Source organism: Protopterus annectens, chromosome 12.part0 (genome assembly GCF_019279795.1).
Source record: "Protopterus annectens isolate FY-2018-M chromosome 12.part0, PAN1.0, whole genome shotgun sequence".
NCBI classification, from domain to species: Eukaryota; Metazoa; Chordata; order Ceratodontiformes; family Protopteridae; genus Protopterus; species Protopterus annectens.
In genome coordinates this window covers 179,268,282-179,281,449 of record NC_056746.1, presented here as the reverse complement: position 1 = coordinate 179,281,449, position 13,168 = coordinate 179,268,282, and the positions used below count along the sequence as shown (strand labels likewise).

At 41.1% G+C, this 13,168-nt stretch overlaps 1 long non-coding RNA gene across 1 annotated transcript in view; it reads left to right on the top strand.

Moving 5' to 3' along the window:
- LOC122816426 overlaps positions 1-13,168 on the top strand; it is a 197,614-nt gene that overhangs the window by 6,299 nt on the left and 178,147 nt on the right. The gene's annotated exons all lie outside the window — the stretch shown is intronic.

Sequence of the window (13,168 nt, the reverse complement as noted above, 5' to 3'; positions counted from 1 at the left end):
TGTTCCAAAAATCCCAACGTTTAATTTCCTTCTGCATACTGTGTGGGTCCAAGTTTTAAATTTTAGTTATAGTGGTCTTGTTGGCATTGCTCTTTTCTGTGATCCTTCCCCTTTGTTTTAAGATCTGCCGTGGTCTAAATTGTGAGGTATTGTTAATCTTGCGCTCTCAGATTAATTATTGCTGTGACGTTGTGTTTTTTAAGGGGCATTGTCTCGTTTGTAGAATCTGTTTCTTACTAGAGGACTTTGCATTTTAGTGGAGTGTTAAGTCATATGTTCAGGTAAAGGCAGGGTTTTCAGAGAAGCTTGGCATACTGCAGGTCAGATTTCACAAACTTCGGTGGGGGTTGTTTATTGTAGGAAGTGCTAAGGTTACAGTTTGTTGTATTTTCCTTTCTAGTCACACTCAGATCGGCACCCTTGCAGTGAAATTGTATCTTTAAGTATGTGCTTGTGTTTTTTGTAAAACTTTGTGGAATGATTATCCTCAGCCTAGGCAGTTGTATTTTTTTATACTTGTTGCCACATGCTGCTTTTCCTCTTCACTGGTAGTTCATATGGTCTGCAGTATTGCTTAGGAGTACATGTAGTCATGCAACCATACCCTTTTAATCCGTTTCCATTATTTCACAGGGCAACATTGCTTTGGACAATTGCATCTTGCAAACCTTTGTATATGCTAGATGTGTGTGTTTTGTTAAATCTATGTATGAAGTGCGCACAATTCTTTTAGTAATGTATTGAAATGGTATAATCTTTCTCCAAGGGGCTTTTGTTGACTAGACGCTTGCCTCCTTTGTCAAGATGGAAATGCATTAAATAGTTTAAAATACAATCTGATGTCATCAAAATTCATTTATTCTTGACCTATGGGAACTCTGTTCTGAGTCTTTGAACTGGCTTTGCTATTAATACAGCGTGTGCGTGTCTAATTTTCCTATTTACGGGGCTATCCCTTTCTTCTACCTCTAAGGGGTTGAAATCAGCTTAATTTGACCTACATATTTCTATAACCATAAAGTACATAAACTTGGCCTACTGTATCGCACTATTATTATTTTTTACATTTGTTTACTGGGCTATTATTTTTTTTTACATTTGTTTACTGGGATAGTCCAACTGGATACATGTCCATTTTCAGCGGAGGCTCTGGGAGAAAAGCTCCACCTAGACAAACTTGCATAGATTACGCAGAAGGTAGCACACTTATAAAAACGAAGTGATTATATACAATGGGTTAGTAGTGTTCCCTAGTAGGGACTCTTAAAGTAAGAGACATCAGATTGGAAGCGGAGCTTGGTGATGTAGTTACAAGTTAATTGCCGAATATGCTTTTAGTTTATAACTTGATCATGGTTGGTACATGGGCATAGCCAATTCACTTTGAGATGCGGTGAGGTTTTTGAGACTTTTGGAAGATTGTAGGGTTATATAGTTTGGCAACAAATTCCATGTTTTGCCAATGAAGTTGGCAAACAGGTAATCACCAGCAGTTATTAGCTTTATGGGTTTGGACCAGTAGTTTATCGTCATGTATGGATCTTGGGTTGCTATATTAAGTGAGGGGGTATCCTCAGGGTGGTACAAAATTGTGTGCTATTAAGAGTTGATTGAATTAAGCTGGGCAGTTCTAGCCACTCTAGTTTAAGGTTCTGGCAGTGGTTGGTTATATAGGTGGAGCCAGTGGCGAATCTGGCAATATGATTGTAGCTATGGGACAGCTTACCTAGTTCAGATTTGTTGAAGTTTGAGAGTACGGGCAAGGCATACAAGAGTAGAGTAGGTGTGATTGGGCGATTGCAGTCCTAGCTAGTGGGATTAAAACTGTTTTGTTTCTATACAGTGATCCAAGCTTCTTATTGATGGTCTGTATGGTTTTTTTGACCTGTGGGTCAAATTTGAGTCTATGATAACCCCTAGCAGTTTGGTGCAATTATCTGGGGAAGTAGTGGTACCATTGTTAGATGTGATAGAGAATGAAAGTGTGGTGGATCTACTTGTGGGAGAGGAGTAGATGTTTAGTTTTATTTGGGTTCAGAAGTAGGTGTTGGTTGGCGAGCCAGTTCTCGGTAGTGTATGTATTTTGGGCTAAGATTTGCAAGTCTGATGGGGAGGTGGCTGAGCAGATGAGTCTTCTGCATATTGAATGCAGCTGGCTTTAGGGATTAGCAGTGTGAATCTTGATAATAATAGAGGAGTAGTGGACCTGGTTAAGTGCGAGTCACTAAATTCCTCACTGACAACTCCACAACTACAATAGCGATGACTCTCCTATCCACCCTACTTTGCCTCCCCCGTGCTTACAAATCTCCACAAATCCAACCTAAACAAACTTGATAGTTGTAATAAGCCAAGTTTGCTACAACCTCTCCCACCAGAACGCATCACTGTGAATGCCTAAAAAACTCAATTGGCTGGAACTACCACTACTACTTCAAATCAGCTATCACTAGCCCACAAAATAATGGATAACTCTGAAAACACCCCAACCCTAAAAAATCTTTAGCAAAAACCTGGAACTCCCTTCCTGCCCCACATAGCTGACGACAAATCCCCATCACAGTTCAAGAAACTTGTTAAAACTCACGTTTTGAATAATTGACTCTCCTCCTGTATCCCCCTGGCTAATGGCTCATTAGAACACTTCACCTAACTTAAGTAACTCTGCTAAGCCAACCAATCCTAGTACTGTACCCACTTGGGGCTGTTAATCTGCTCATGCCATCTCTCTGGAAGTTAGGGAAAAACTGCCCCAGCAATGTTGTGTTTTCCATAAGCAACTAAAACCAGGAGAAGACATTGTAAATAAATTTGTTATCCTTAACTAAAACCAGGTGAAGACATCATCTTTCGGCTGTTCCCGTTATGGGTCACCACAGTGGATCATCTTTCCATTTCTTCCTGTCCTCTGCATCTTGCTCTGTCACACCAGCCACCTGCATGTCCTCTCACCACATCCATAAACCTTATCATAGGCCTTCCTCTTTACCCGGTAGCTTCCTTAGCATATTTTCCCAATGTACTCTGCACCCCCCCCCCCTTATTCCTAATCCTATCCACCCTCATAGCTGGTCTCACTACCCTCTTGTAGACCTTCCCTTTCACTCTTACTGGTACTAGTCTTGTCACAAATCACTCCTGACAGTCTTCTCCATCCTGCCTGTACTCTCTTCTTCACCTCTCTTCCACACTCGCCATCACTCTGAAATGTTGATCCCAAGTATTTAAACTCCTCCACCTTCGCCACCTCTACTCCCTGCATCCTCACCATTCGTCATTCCTCCCTCACATTCACACGCGCATATTCTGTCTTAGTCCTGCTGACCTTCATTCCTCTTTAGAGCACGTCTCTGCCACCTGTTCCCTAATCTCACTACAGATCAGTGTCATCTGCAAACCTCATAGTCCACGGGGACTCCTGTCTGATCTCGTCTGTCAAGCTGTCCATCACCATTGCAAATAAGAGGGGGCTCAGAGCTGTTCCTTGATGTAATCCCACCTCCACCTTAAACGCATCCGTCACTCCCACCGCAGACCTCACTGCTGTAACACTACCCTTGTACATATCCTGTACCACTTTTACATGCATCTGACACTCCCGACTTCCTCATACAATACCACAACTCCTCTCTAGGCACCCTGTCATATGCTTTCTCTAAGTCTACAAAAACACAATGCAGCTCTTTCTGACCTTGTCTGTACTTCTCCATCAACACACTTAGAGCAAACATCACATCTGTAGTGCTCTTTCCCAGCATTAAACCATACTGCTGATCACTAGTCATGTCTCTTCTTAACCTAGTTTCCACTACTCTTTCCCGTAACTTCATGCTGTGACTGATCAGTTTAATCCCTCTATAGTTACTACAGCTCTGCACATCGCCCTTATTCTTAAAAGTCAGTACCAATACACTTTTTTTCTCCATTCCTCAGGCATCCTTTCACTTTCCAAGGTTTCGTTAAACAATCTGTTTAAAAACTCCACTGCCATTTCACCTAAACACCTCCATGCTTCACAGGTATGTCATCTGGACCAACAGCCTTTCCATTCTTTATCCTCTTCATAGCTTTCCTTACTTCCTCCTTGCAAATCCATTGTACTTCATGATTCACCATCCCCACATCATCCATCCTTCTCTCCCTCTCATTCTCCATCAACCCCTCAAAAGTACTCTCCATCCCCTCAAAGCACTCTCGCTTGTGGGTATGTTTCCCTCATTATCCTTTATCACCTTTACCTGCTGCACATCTTTCCTAGCTCGGTCCCTCTGTCTAGCCAGTCGGTGCAGGTCCTTTTCTCCTTCCTTAGTGTCCAGCCTTTCATACAACTCTTCATATGCCTTATCCTTAGCCGCACCTCTCTCTTGCCATGCACCTATCTCCTTATACTCATGTCTACTTTCTTATTATCTGTGTGACAATCCCACTTCTTTGCCAACCTCTTTCTCAGTATACTCTCTTGTACTTCATTCCACCACCATGTCTCTTGTCGTTCTTTCTCTGTCCAGATGTCATACCAAGTACCTTCCTAGCCATTTCTCTTACTAGCTCTGCTACCCAGCTATTTGGTAACTCTTCACTGCCACCCAGTGCCTGTAACTCATCCCTGAACTCTTTTTAGTAAATCAATTTATCCTTCTCAACTATTGCAAACATCATCTGCTCTCTCTCAGCCTTATTCTACGTCTCTGCTTTTACTCTGATAGTAAATCAATTTATTCTTAACTATTGCAAACATCTGCGCTCTCTCAGCTTTATTCTACGTCTCTGCTTTTACTCTGATAGATTGGAATCCTAAACTTAGGGATGTCTTCTAAAAATTTAATGTCTTAGAGAATGAATGTATCTTATCTGTTAGTTAATATGTATGTGAAGTGTCTTCTATGGAAATTGTCAAAAGTCTGTAACTGTTGTAAAATAAAAAAAAAAAATTTCTCTTGGAGCTTTACCCCCTGGGTCTCCACTGAAAATGGACTTGGAATCCAGTTGTGACTCTCCTGATCAACAAATGTAAAATAAATAATTTTTGGCTTACCATCGTTGTTGGTTTCTTCTTCTGTTCTCTCACACATCTGTGTGTCTTCTGCTGTTAGATCTTTTTACTCAACATGGCAGATAAAAGGCAACTGCTTTTAAACAATGTTCTGGTTGTAGCAGGAAAATGCCAAATTCAATGGTCATGCTGCTTGTCTATTGCTTGGGCCCAGCACGCCTTCAGCAACCATGTGATATTTGTCATGCTTTTAGTAGTAGAGCCCTTAGAGGCCTTGTCTAGTTAGCCTAGAGGTGCTAAATCCAAGGTGTCTTCGTCTTCTACTATACCAGAGCACACAGTCGGTGCTGGGGTTCCCTTTGCCCCCAGCACACACGAAATCGAAACCTTTGGTTCCCACTACTTTCTGTGGAACCGAAGCTGGATACCACAAACATTACGGAACTGTCTTTCATTCCGGTAATGGTGACTACCTCGGCATCTCAAGTTTAAGTACCGTGCACCTCAGCGTCTATCCTTTATCACTTGTCTTTCTTTGATGCTGGTTACTATAGTGCCAACAGTCTTTGTCACCGGTACCTTCACTGGCTCCTATATCGCAGGAACCACTCCAACCTTTAATACAAAGTGAAATTCTTTAGCAGTTACAGATTTCCAGTTCTTCCTGGATATACAAACAGAAGCCATACAAGGTACTCCCAGCTCTGATCGGACAAATGTGTAGTTCAGGCAGGGGCAATCGGCAAAAAAGGTCAGGTGAAGAATTGGACATTTGTTGCTTTAACAGTGGGCTCGATGCAAGAGTGGCACTGGAAACGGCACAAGTGTTGGTATAAATTCATTCACAGTATCGTGGACATGTGAGAATAATAAACACCCTCAGTACAAGTCACTGGATGGCTTACAAAGGCTTACTACTGCAGTTTAGAGACACTAGGAAGGTACATTGTCCATTTGTATGTTTCATAGCACTGAAACGGTGGAGGGCACACACCCTGCTAGTGTTAGTCTAATTAAAACAAAAGTCCACTCGTATGCAAGACCAATTTAACATGCCTAACATTGTCATCTTTTGTTTGCAGAACCAGTTTGTGCCTTTAATATGCACACTGCACCTTCGACTATCTTTTGACCTTGGAGCTTCCTGCATGTTTGACTTGGTACCTTGCTTTTGCTCTTCATGTAAATTGAAACTTTATGTAGCATCTTCTGAAACATGCTCTCATTACCTGTGATGTAGTGCAGTAGAAAAGGTATAACATGTAAAATTTGTGTTTTAAAGCCAAAGTTATATTTATACTGAGGCCACAAACTTACCGAGATAAGGGTTCACATGGCGTCTTTGATATGTGACGTTTTTGCTCTGTATGCCTTTCTTTTACAAGCAGTGCGCTGTCCACCTGTAGGGTATGTTGGCTCATTCCACCCTGCTTTACCTTTTACAGCTATGCAAAACTCGAGTACCCACACCAAAGGCTTTAAACTTTACAGACACAAATAGAACATAGCTGGCACAACAGATTTCAGTCCCAAGGAATAACTTCCTGTGCATGCCTACCAATGCTACACATGGGCTGTATCAAATATTCTGGATGAATAGCTGGTAAATCATAAATCCTCTATGGGGTGGGGTATACAGCATGGCAATTCTTGATCATGGAGCTTAATTCACTCAACAGTATTCCTGCTTAGCTGGCTATGCTTCTCATTGGTCTTTTGAACTGTATGCCTAGTGTGTACCTATGAACTTGTACTTGGTAAGTATATATTGGGTTGATTTTACAAATTTGTATGCTGCTTTCAGAGTATATGCAGGAAAGTTTATTGATGTATGCATTTCCATAATCCATCTCATTTGAATGTCATGTCGTCACTAGGTCATGCTGATTACCACCATGAATTGCACATGTCCTGCATGACTGTGCTTACTGCAAAGATTAGCTTTACAGTGTGCTACTTCTCTTTTCTGAATATAGCCTGCTGTTATGTCCTACAAGAGTACTTGTGTAGAGAACTTGTACCTGTAAACAAACATTTGTCTCTTAGTAAATACTGAAAACAGATGTCTGCTGTACTGTTCAAGGTGCCATGATTTAAACTTTACCTCTGTATGAAATCCTTTAATATGCAACTGTTTGATAACCATGTAAGTGGGTGGCTGACTAGTCACAACATCAGCTCCATGGTACAAGATACAACCAGAAGATTGTAACGAGAAATTACACCTCTTTGAAAGAATGTTGGATAGCTTGGCAAAATGCAGAAGTGGAATTCAAGCAAGGACTTTGACGAGACTGGAGCAACGTTAGCATTGTCGCCTCACAGCAAGAGGTTCAGTTCTCAGCTGGAGTGCCTTCTGTGCAGGTTTCCAATGGGTGTTCTGGTTTCTTCCCATGTTACAAAGATGTGCAGTGGGAGCATTTCTCCCTGGCTTCTGCTGAAAATTGGCTTTGTTCTAAGTCAGACTTTCTCAGTAAATGTGTGCGTGTGTATTATATATAATTTTATCTAAAATAAACTTTGCAGGCTAGAAGTGCGTTATTGCTCATGAAAAGACCAATGGTTAGACCACAGCTGAAGATAAAAATGGAATAATCCACGTCAGGAAATGCAGCTTCACAGTAGTGCCCTTTATAAAACCAAAAGTTGTAACTGAGATGTAGTAGTCAAGGTAGGAAACGGTTCACTTGCAGTTTCACACCACTTTATTAAACAAGAGTAAGCGCTTTTGCGATCTAAGTCAGCTGATAGCTTCTTCAGACTCATAAAAACAGTTAAAACATTGGTATTTAAAATATGGTTCGACCAATGAAAACACATATAGAACTATGACATCGACTAAAATTGCATACATCAGTACATTAAGTTGCCTTATATTCTGCATAAGATGAAATAAAATATACATATAACACATTTTATGTAATAATCACTATTACTTGACGTTTTAGTGGTCTGGATTTTAAAAAAGGTTTCAAGGAAAGCATTGTTCAATCCAGGAGACCTATCTGCCTGAAGTAGTAAAATCCATCTTTGTTCGGCATACTCTACCTTATTCCTTATATCCCCTCCCCTCTTACTTTTATTTATTATTTCTAAAACCATGAAATTAAAAATGTTTCCTATCATCTTCCACATGTTTTGCTAAAGCACTTGTCTTTTATTTCTTATATCTCTAAGGTGTTCAAGGATACGTTCCTTTAGGCACCTATTGGTTTTGTCTATATAAAAGGCATGACAGACGGTGCAGAAGCTGAAATAAACCAAATTTTGTTTTCTGCAGTCAGCATAAAAATCTATATCCATTATAAATCCTAGTGTAGGATGTTTATATGTAGATTTATTATATAAATAGTCACATGCTGTACAATTTCTGCAGGGGAAAAGTCCCCTGCCTATCAGGATCATTCTTTCATTGTTTCTGGATTTATAACAGTTGCCCTTTTAAGGACCTCTTATTTCTAAAAGAAAAGCTGGGTCTATCTTCTAACAATTCTCTCAAGTCAGGATCTGACAATAAAACATTCCAATTCTCAAAAATAGTTAATCTAACTTTAAAATCATGACCTTCCTCGCTTTTAACATCTTCTGTAGTATTTGAGGATCGGTTTACATCTCCCATCCCAATTTTCAATGGTATATTTAGAGCTTTCATTTATGTCTTTCTTACTATAACCTATGTTTAAGAAGTCTTTCTCTAATATAGTCATTGTCTTCACAAAGCCTTCATCTGTATTATGTAAGCGGCTTATTCTCATATATTGTCCTTTCACTACATTTTTGTGTACAAATGTTGGATGCATACTAGTCTTATGTAAGATACTATTTCTCCATGTAGATTTTCTATACATCCCTGTTGTAAGTTCGTCTAACGCTGTCTTTTTAACCAAAACATCTAGGAACTCAATGAGGGTCCTTAAAAAGGCAACTCTGTTATAAATCCAGAAACAATGAAAGAATGATCCTATCTGATAGGCAGGGGACTTTTCCTTGCAGAAATTGTACAGCATGTGACTATATTTATATAATAAATCTACATATAAACATCCTACACTAGGATTTATAATTGATATAGATTTTTATGCTGACTGCAGAACACAAAATTTGGTTTATTTCAGCTTCTGCACTGTCTGTCATGCCTTTTTATATAGGCAAAACCAATAGGTGTCTAAAGGGAACGTATCCTTGAACACGAGTGCTTTAGCAAAACATGTGGAAGAAGAAGATGGGAAACATTTTTAATTTCATGGTTTGAGAAATAATAAAAGTAAGGAGAGGTGATATAAGGAATAAGGTAGAGGAAGCTGAACAAAGATGGATTTTACTACTTCAGGTAGATGGGTCTCCTGGATTGAACAATGCTGTTTCCTTGAGACCACTAAAACATTAAGTAATATGGATTATTACATAAAATGTGTCTGTTATATGTATATTTTATTTCATCTTGTGCAGAATATAAGGCAAATTAATGTACTGATGTATGCAATTTTAATTAGTCTGTCATAGTTCTATGTGTTTTTCATTGGTTGAACCATATTTAAATACCAATGTTTTAACTGTTTTTATGAGTCTGAAGAAGCGATCAGCTGACTTAGATCGCGAAAGCGCTTACTCTTGTTTAATAAAGTGGTGTGACTGCACGTGAACCGTTTCCTACCTTGACTACTACATCTCAGTTACAACTTTTGGTTTTATAAAGGGCACTACTGTGAAGCTGCAAGTGATTTATTTCCTGACGTGGATTATTCTATTTTTATCTTCAGCTGTGGTCTAACCATTGGTCTTTTCATTTTTTTCGCTTGAGGTGTATACCAGGCGTTTATCCAGCTTTTGTTTTCTTTCACGTGTTGCATTATTGCTCATGCCTGAAATACTTGTACAAACTAAACTGTCCGGTATAAAAAGAGGTTTGCTTTTATTTTTTATGCAGTGGTATTCTGTAAACTAGTGGATCTGTATCATCTTGCATTGTTGCAATTCATCAGCAAATTGACTCTGCAACAAAGTATCGCATTTGCTCTCTGAATATGCCTACATCAGTTTTTTTTTCTATGGAACCTGTCTGTTTGCTTTTATTTTCTAAAATAAAAACTACAATTTCACATGGATTGTCTGCTTATTTATGTATAAAGTTGAGTAGAGGACACAAACTGTTGCACAAGAACAATAAAGTACATGCAGAAGGCAGTCCATATAACTCCTAAGATGACTGGTTACTTCCCAGGAAATACCCTATACCATTTAGCCCCTACAGAACAGGTCCTTGCTGCATTCTGTAGAGAAACCCACTACAGTGAGGAGCCCTGATGACATCAGGAATACTTCTTAAATAGTGTAAAGTATGACCCGTCAGGCCCACTACAATTTCTGTTTAGCCACAGCCTCCAGACAGGCTTTGTCTCTGAAAGACTGCAATAGTCATTCCTCTATGTAAAGGTGGACCAGCAACAGATACTGGGAACTACAGACCCATAAGTTGAACAAGTATTCTATGCAAGGCAATTGAAATAATTATCATGGATCTAATAAAAACATGGGAACCAGTTCGGTTTTGTGAATGGTAGGTCACAGTGGACTGCTACAAAAAATAGTGCATACTGCTTACTTCAACTTGGCAAAGGCATTTGACAAAATTACTGACTTAGGTCCATCCACAGCCCCCTTGTCCCATTTATGCACATGGGTTTGGGTGTCTATCATCTAGAGGCAAGAGTTGCACTACTGGGGGGGGCTAGCCCTGCCACAGTAGTTTCACAATGTGTGTGCACTTTTGTGGCTGATTTAGTGTCCAGTCCACCCACTGTATATCTTTAGAATGTGGGAGGAAACTGGAGCACTGGGAAGAAACCTATGCAAGCACAGGGAGTACACGCAGTCGCCACACAGAAGCCATCCTAGCCTATAATTGAACTGGGGACCCTCTTGCAGTGAGACAGCACTGTCTGCAGCACCACTGTGCTTTCCTTCCTAGACAATCTCTCAGATTTAAGTATACATCCCTTTGTAACCTGACTGGTACTCAAATGGCTCATGGGTAGGACACGAAGTTAGGGTGTGGGAGTTTGCCTCCACCAATCGGCCTATTACTACAGGGCTCAGTACTGGGACATCTGGAATATTCGCTGCAAATGTGTCTGGCTGACCAAATTTGCTGATGACTGCAAGCTGGGCAATGATTGATTCCTTATTGGTGTAGAAAGTGTAACATGGGTTGTCTCGCAATGTGATAAGAAGTTCCCAACATGCATTGAAGGCATCTAAATAAGAAATAGACATGGAATAGAAGAAAGTTTTAATATGGTGCAGTACTTGTGCAAAAGAGAGCAAAACAAATTGGTACAAAAAAGTGGCACCAAAGATATTTGAAGAGAAATACAGGCACATAAATTTTAAAATAAAAAAAGGGGGGGGGGGTGGAAGTAGAAAATAGAATGGAAGAGAAATAGAAATTGGGAGTTACGGATTACCCTCAAAGTGAAGGATTCAGTGGATAACATCCTGCACTGTCACAGTATAATGGAACACGAAGTCCCCAAATTTAAGCAGAAACAGGTGGAATGGGAAGCATTTGATCACTTACTGGACCCTTCAGTAGGAATTTAGTACAAAAGTTAACTTGTAGTTGCACAGCAAGAGAAGCAGCAAGAATGCTGATGCAGTCTGTGTCGTATAGTTATAGGTGTGGAAGCCTAACCCAAAAAATTGCCTGGGCATCATGCCACTGGGTGTTATTGCAACTGAAGTGATATCTGGGGTGAACTTTACCCATCCACTCCCAAGATTTCTGTCTAAGAGGGCCAGCAAGGTGCTCTGCTTGACATGAATGAGAAGCTTGTTCCAGAGTATGGGCAGTCTTTGGGGGATGAATCTGCCCCTCCAGCATGTTCTGTTGTAATGAGGTTGTGATCTCGGGCATATGGCGCAGGAGGGATTGGGATTTCTTTAGGTGAAGTATTTCAAGTAGTCAGACATGGCTTTGTAAGTTGAGCAGAGATCACCTCGAAGTGGGCAATAAGAGACTGAACAGCTGAAGTTTGAGCCTGTCTCTGTAGGGCATGTGTTTAAGGCCTATATATATATATTTTTTTGAGGTAGCTTTGCGGCCTCTGTTGTACCAGACATATTTGATTGGTCTAATGAGGGGATGAGTGGAAAGGGATGACCTCTTTCTTCCTGTGTGCAAAACCTTTGGATCTGACGTAGTTACTTCATTTGTTCTGTAACCTGTGCGTCTCTGATCTGAAAAGCAGCTTTCCAAGCTTCAAGATCCTAGCTCCTCCCCTATACCCACAATCCTCTGTCACCACCACACTACCTCAGATCGTTTTTGCCGCAGCTTGAATCACAAGCATCTTGAGAAGAGCTCCTGAGCTTAGTAGCAGGGAAGTGAATTTTTCTTGAAATTTTCTTAAAATTTTGACAAAGTTAAGAGCGTGGTTCTCTGCCCTTTTTTTATTTTCAGGATTGTGTTTTTGTTCAGTTAACCCTCCCCTAGGTGTTTGGGTGTGCGAGGAAAATGGCTGAAGGCCCTAAGGCTATTTTTTCTAAGTGCACTGGGTGTGGCCATAAGCTTTCCCCAGCTAATGGCCACACTCAGTGCGTTATATGCCTGGGGATTGCCCATTTGTCTTCAGACTGCCAGGTTTGTGCAGCCTTCAACCCCCGGGCTGAGGGGGACAGGAGGAACAGGCTTATTCTGGTGGGATTGCTTCCCCCGGAGGAGGCCTCTTCCTCCTCTCCCTCCAAGGTGCAAGCTGCCCTGGTAGCTTTGGCACCCCTGACTCCCTCAACTCAGGCTGGGACTCAACCTCCCACTATTGAACCTCCCACTATTGCCTTGAGTACGAGAGAAGTTCAGTCTTCTAGGGAGAAGGACTGACACAAGAGGCGATCCCTCGGCTCCGCCATCGACGACTGTTAAATTGCCTCCGAGGGTGTCCGGACCTTCTTCTCGGCTCTGATCCCCTTCCTTCGAGCCGGAGGAGGAGCTCCTATCACCCTCGAGGTCGTCGAGGCGGCTCTAGATCTACTAGGTCTCCGCAGATGTGGACAGGATAATGCGTCAGTTTCTGCAGACCCAAATGCAGATGGGGGTGCTCCTGTCCCCCCCCCCCCCCACAGGGGGGGGAGTGCAGCTTCAATATTTGCCCTGATTTCTCCTTCAACCTGGATCCGGGT